General features: G+C 34.0%; 1 non-coding gene across 1 annotated transcript; it reads left to right on the top strand.

Moving 5' to 3' along the window:
- The first annotated feature begins 4,360 nt into the window (after window positions 1-4,360).
- TRNAV-UAC (transfer RNA valine (anticodon UAC)) lies at window positions 4,361-4,434 on the top strand. Its single transcript has one exon. It is a non-coding gene; the product is annotated as a tRNA-Val (tRNA).
- The last annotated feature ends 3,062 nt before the right edge of the window (window positions 4,435-7,496 follow it).

Raw genomic sequence — 7,496 nt, 5'->3', positions numbered from 1 at the left:
GAAACTGAAATTTTGAATTTTATGATTTTAGAGGGAATGTCAAAAGCAGTGCAAGTTTTGAAATTTAAAAATTGATTCAATTTCACGCAAAATTCAATTTTGAAAGCGGAAATCAAAGTTGTTGTAATTAAGCACTTAATTTCAAAAGTCACAAATTGCAAGGATTTGAATAAAGCACTGAAATTTTGAATGAATGCAAACACAATTTTCAGATTTAGGACAGTAAGAAAGCAATTTTGACACAAAATTTCAATTTCCACAATTTTTGAATGATTAGGAGCCTTAAACCAAGCAATCACAAGACCAACTTTGACTGTAATTTTGAAAGTGTTATAATTGACAAAATCAGCCAAAATTCTGGATTTTAGCAGGAAAATACAGCAAGATCTCGCTCCCGAAATTTTGGAAAAAATGTCGGGGACGATGGCGCTCGGAGTGCAACACGGTCCTCGCAACTTTTTTCCAAATTTTCAGGGATGAAAGATATTGTGATTTTATTGCAGAATCCAAAGTTACAGCTGATTTGGAGATGTTTTGATCGGTCAAATTGTCAAACAAAGGTTGAATTAAGAGGGTTTCAAAAATTAGGGTTTTGACATTTAACCACTTAATTTTCAAAATTAAAGTACAGATATGAATTGATAATTTATAATAGAAAAGCAGATCTGAAGCAAGCATTAATAATTAAACATTTCGCAAGTTCAATGTTCAAAAAAAGAAAATTTAGGGTTTTTATGCAATCACCTCTAAAATTTTGCAAAAGATCAAACATGGAAATGTAATCAAGGAATCAATTTTCAGATCTAATCATGAATAATCAGAAAGGATGTTCACGTCGGGTTCACCAAAATGTAAAGCGGAAAATCGCGGTCGAACCCTAGTTGGTCTCCCCTCTTCTAACTCCGAGGAGAGAGAAGGGAGGTTCGCTAGGATTCGATGGGTTTTCACTTAGGGGGAAGACTTTACATTCAAAAGAGGGGTTGAAACTCATAAGATTCAATCCCACACGATGTAAGATTGGATGCTAAATGAATTTCAAGGGTTTGGAAAGCAAAGCTACCCTCTTTTGTAAAGAATGTTGATTAAGGAAATTAAGCTAAGGATGCATAGAAAGTCATAAAGATTCGCTTATAAACTGAGTTTAGGTTATAGGATGAAGTTGCGGACCTGGAATTAGCAGTAGAATGTTGATACGGCGCTGTCCTGCGAATTTGAGAAAAAGTTGTCGGGACGATGGCGCCCGGCGCCACGGTCCTCCGAAAAATCCGCGAAACGAAGTGGGATCGGTTCGTCTCTGCACAAGGATTCCAAATCTTCAATCTCAGCCGCGTACCTGCAACCTACACATAGAAAAGCGTAGACAATTGGGGGGTTAGGGATTAGGGGTTTGCCTTTAGGTCAAACCCCGGTTTTGGAATTAACCAAGAAATGAGCAAGTGCTGTAAATGTCAATGACTGTAATGTAAAACAAGTACTAATACCTTGTTCTAAGGATGTTTGTATCCTTATGTGCAAAGGTTTAGATGTTGTATGTTGTAGTATGTAGCATGTAATAAGTGATCTCCTCTTCAATGGTTGAATCCTTGACTTGAATGCAACACTTAGCCTTGAATGGAGACTTGGAATGATCAATTGCTTGAATGCTTGAATGCTTGAGTATAGTTTCCACGCTTTTTCCGTCATGTATGTCTTCTCTCCCAAATGAGAGAGAAAAATGTAGTTTATATACTTGTCAATTAGGGCTGATAGACTGATTTTCCCGACCTTAGGCCGACCAGGGAAGTATATTTCCAAATTGCAATCAAAAAGACCCGATATCACTTAGGAAACCGGGCCCAAAATAGGACCCAGGGACCAGGGCGCTGGGCGCCCTGGTCTTGAGGGACCAGGGCGCTGGGCGCTCTGGTCCCACCTCCGGGATAGCGGGGTGCAAGGAGGTTCAGGCCAATGGTGCTTGAAAAATGCAGTTTTCAGTGTCGTGAGCAAGTTTTGGGGTCTCCATTTAGGTTGTGTGTTGCGTCGCCATCGTGAAGACCGAAATGCAGTCGAAATTGCAAGTGTCGCAATTTTAGGATGCTACACTTCCTTAAGAGGAATGTTTGAAATTTTTGGATCATCTTTAGCGATTCATTGTTAGAAATCCATAATTATTATAATATTTTCTACTTTGAGGTGGAATTTCATGGTTCCTCTTCTCTCAAATATGAGGACTTTTTTTCCCACATGAGATTTTTTTCTTCTTCTTCTACTTATGTCTCATGTTTTATCTCTTTTGGATATGTGATTTTTCCTATGGATTTGCCTCCTTTTCTCTATTTGTGGGCATTCATTTGTACATGGGTATCTAACATAGCCTCAGTTGGGACCACAAATTATTTATTTTCATGTTTTCACATTTTCCCTAAGTCTCACTTAAGTGGGGGTCAGTGTAAATAAAGTATATTACCTAACTAACTTTCATATTAGGTCTTATTCACACTAGCTTACTTATGACATTTTCACATTATGTATCAAGTCATAAGATTAAGACACGTGCCATAATCTTATTTTGTCCTATGTATCAATTTGGCATGTATAACCAAGAGGTTCTCTTTCTAATCATAATTGATGTGCACATAGCATGAATTGCATCATTTTATCGAATATAATATTTTGGGTCCCTATTGTACTTTCATTAAAGGTCCAAGATCTCATTTGGCTATCTCCATAGCTAAATCTTGTATGGTATAGAGTATTATATACCAACTATTACACATTTAAAAGGGATTAAGCATTTTAAGTAAAAAAATGTATGTTTTTTTCTTCTATTTTGGTGCCATGAGAGGATAGAGAAGTAGCATGTATTGCATAGACATGAATCTAGGTGGGTAGTTTCTTCATGTAACTTTCATTTTCTATATTCACATTTATAAATAAGAGGAATGAGGTATGGCTTATAATTGTAGGGTTTCATAGAAAGTGTGAAGGAGTTTGAACACAATTGTAATATATGTATGTTTGATTAATATGGTGGGATGAGAAGAAATATGCTCACTCTTTTAGGAGTTTTCAACTTGTAGGGTTTCTCTAGGGTATGTTTTCAAATGCTGTCATTTTTCATATAGTTTCTTGAAATTTATGCTATAATTTCATGTTTCCATTTAATTTTCGTCATGTTCAACATATGGCCAGTACTATAGATTCCATTCCCAATAATGTGTTAAGATAGTCTTCAAGATTGTAGATAGAATTGACACTGAGATATATGTGTCTTAGTGATCACAAGAGACTATCTCCTCTATTTCATAAATCAATGTGAATAAATCTAGAAGATGCTCATTGTACTAGTGTTATATTACTCACCCAACACTCAACTTGGATAGCTAAAATTATGTTTGTATGCAAGAAGGTGATGAATAAATAATCTATAAAAAATTGATCAGTCATCATTCAAACATAATTATCAATCAATGGATCATATTTTATAGGATGTGACATATAAATTAATGATTGAAAAAAAAAAATTGAAACTCATATTTGAAAAAGTAAACAATTAAATCATTTTCATGTATCTTAACAATATAACTATTTTCTTCAAAGAGGATTCATCACTTAATTCATCTAAAGATACTTTTTGAAAGATGTTAGTTCTACGGGATCTCCTTGAATACCAAGAGGTTGGTGTTGTATAAGATCCTATGTCATGTTGGTTTTAAAGGATATGTAGGGATTGCCTCAAAGAGGATGAAAACAACTCAAAACTCTCCCTTTTTCCAAGCAACAGTACAACTCTTTCCTTCTTCAATAAGCTCATTTAAGGAGCTTTGCATTAGACTCTGTACAATTGAAATGTTGTTGTAGAATAAGAAAGGAACTACACTAAGAGTATAATAATTTTTTTTAAATAATAATATTCTACTAAACTAGAAAGTCCACAAAATGTGACACACAATTTCATTCAAATTTTTATTAAATAAATAAATAAATGACTTAATATAACATATATCTTGTAAAAATTAAATATTTAAAAATAAAAACAATTTATCAAGAATCACAACTCACAAATACAAACTTAAAAAATCCATAAAATATGGCACACAAAAATTTATTCAGATAATCTCTGATAATTATCTCGGTATTGTATTATCAGAATGGATAAAATTGTCAAGAATAGGATTCGAAACCATGCTCTTGGCTGACATCTTAAATGTAAACAGTTTAATAATTACTAAAAAAATAATTCAGCTGAAAACAATTCTATTTTGTAGTTAATCCTCCACCACTAATGTAGCTAGTATTGAAGTGTGTAGCTAGTATTGAAGTGTACGGAATTTTTTTTTCAAAATAAACTAATTTAATTTAGTAAATAAAATATCAGTGTGGTGCTGTGGTGTAGTCGGTTATCACGTCAGTCTTACACACTGAAGGTCCCCAGTTCGAGCCTGGGCAGCACCACTGTGAAATTTTTTTTAATCGATTTTCCTGAAGTGTTTTTCCCTTTCAGACGGCTCTGGCAGCCTCCGTCTATTTCAGGACGGCGTAAGTTTGGAATATTATAAAAGATTAACATTTACATTCAATTCTTAATTTGAAAGGGCTATAGTTAAGCCAATCAGCCCTCTAAATTGCTTAAACTTCTACCTATCAATAATATTTTCATGCAATATGCTATAAGATACAAACTCATGTAATCATCAAGTGTGTTTAGTGTAAGATCACAAAAGATAAAGGTGCCAATGAGTCATTTACATTATTTGGAATGTAAGTGCATCAATCATGACTTTGATGTATTATAGTTAAAAATTTGCCAAACTCTACGTTTTTGTTATTAGTCTACTTGTTTCATTAGGTCTCAATTTTTTTTGTTGGATTTGTTTTGTCTATTCTAAGAAGATCTAGTCTGAACGATTGGTATTTCTATTTTGTGAGTAGAAGCTCTATCATGGTCTAATGTACATGTATGTATCCTCAAATATGATGACTTGGGTTCAATCATTGATCGTCTCTCAAAAATGGTGAATCTATACTCTCCAATTACCAACAAAGTCATTCTATTTGTTTTGCAATGTTGCAATATGCAATGATTTGAAAAATGACCAATCCTTAGTGGCTAATATAATTAGGCACTCATTGCTATTGACCCTCATCTACTACTATTTCGGGACAACTACATTTCAAATATAAAATAATTGTAAATGGTCCAATCAACAATGTGGTCAATAAGTAGTCTCCATATATCAATCTAAGATAGCTCTACATAATCACAAGAATTAATAGGTGAAAGATATTAGTCACCAAGTTGGCATCAAACCAACTATAGCATATTGCTCAAAATAGACAAAAGAACTCATCAAGTACAACCAAATATACAATAGAGAGGAAAATATACACATCAAATATCCACCAATAATATTTGCAATTATGTTAGAGGACATTCTCAAATGAATCACAACATCAAGTATAATCATCAAATGTGTTCAAAATACTAGTCTAAGATCACAAATGATAGGATGTCAATGAGCCATCTACAACATTTGGAATGTAATTGCACTTACCGTGGCCTTAATAAATTATGGTTAAAAAATTGGCAAACTTTGCAAGACATTAGCAATGATAAACAAGCGACATATTTATACAAAGCATCTAAAGTGCACACATCTATCATCTTTGTAAAGTCTCCACTCAAGTTTGGCATATGCACCAAATTCCTACTGGGAGATGGGAGAGGTGGATGCCAAGAATTTCCCCCTAATAGAAGAGAGTAGAGAAAATATACTCCCTTGACTAGGAAGTAATAAAATTTAACAACTTAGATCATGTGAAAATGTGTTTAAATAGATGCACAAATAAGTGATGCCCTTATAGGTTTTCATCATAATTCTCCACCAAGCCACCCTTTTGTGTTTTCAACTTAGTGGGAAGACTATGGAATCCACCCTTTTGGGTTTTCAACTAGTGGGAAGACAATGGAAATAACCCTTTTGCATTTTCAACTTACAACTCAATTGCATAAAATATGGGCCTAAATTGACCTAATAAATCAACAAGAGGTATCTCAAGCTCTAGATCCTCAAATAATTGCAGTACATAAGGACTAGCATCATCATTAGGCATGCATCCAACACACTGAAAGCAATCATGTTACAATTAGAAAACAATTTTAAAATAATGTACCTAATTTAAAACTCATTGGACTCTAAATTGACATATTGATTAATGATTGCAAGAAAGGCTTTAATATCAACCTAGTTGTAATAGTATATTTAATGGAACAAACTAAGTTCCTTAGTCATGAAAATAAAATTAAAAAATCAAAATCCCCTAAAAGAAACCTCTTTGAGGTGCCATCAGATGTAGAGAAAAAAATGGCCATTTGTCTATTGATGAAAATCTCTATGAACTTGGTCTTCCATTGATATCATCATGGTGGAAAGAGAGGCCATTTCTTTTGGTTGGGGGCACATAGAAAGTGAATTGAGTAAAAAAACCGATCTAAGGATCACATATATTACAACTAGCTTAACATTAGTAAAATATGGAACCATTATCTCTGCTCGAAATGCTACAAACATCTTGACCTAGTCATGTACAAATGCACTAGGCTTGGAACCCTCCCTTGTACTCCACCATCTTGTGGTTAATCCTTGTAGAGTTGCTATAGAATTCTCTATACCATGCAAGATTTGGCTGGAGATTATAGCCACCCAGGATTGAGGAACTTCCATGAAAGCACAAGAGATATCAAATATGAAATAATAATGATAAATAATTATATTCTATCAAGGGATGCAAATATAGAATGATATAGATCCTAGAATGAACTGACTAGATTGAGAATACAAAGGAAACTCCTTGATTCTATAGGCTAAGATGAGACATAGGAATGCATAAGAATGTGACATGTGTCTTAATTTTGTGACGTGAGACAAACTGATTATAGCCACCCAAGATCTAGGAACTTCTATGAAAGCACAAGAGATATCAAGTATAAAGGAATAATGAGAATAATTCTATTCTATCAAAGGGCGCAATAGAGAATGACGATCTAGGTTCTACAATGAATTGACTAGATTGATATTATGTAGGGAACCCCTTGGTTATATAGGCCAAGATGAGACATAGGACTGCATAAGATTATGACATGTATACAATATTTACATCATCTGTATTAATTTATCTATGTATGATAAATTTATCATACATTCATTATAAGTTGCCATAATATCTAGATCACATTAATCCATACCATACATATTCCTACATTATCATTATTTTAATTTTGATTTTTTTTGAATAAAGGGGTAAAAAATTTATTGAGAATCAGAAACAAGAATTACAAAGAGACCCAGAGCCCCAAGGCCCCAGGAAAGAACCACCAAACCAGCCCCAGATCAACCAGCTTCATAACCATCCATGTCCTCAGTAAAAATCTTTGGCAAGTCCTGACAGTAATCCCCGGAGAGATGCTCCCAACCTTCAACTTTCCAATCACTACCATTCTTTGAGGCCCACTTGGC

Source organism: Cryptomeria japonica, chromosome 7 (assembly GCF_030272615.1).
Source record: "Cryptomeria japonica chromosome 7, Sugi_1.0, whole genome shotgun sequence".
NCBI classification, from domain to species: Eukaryota; Viridiplantae; Streptophyta; class Pinopsida; order Cupressales; family Cupressaceae; genus Cryptomeria; species Cryptomeria japonica.
This window is presented reverse-complemented; position numbering and strand designations above follow the sequence as displayed.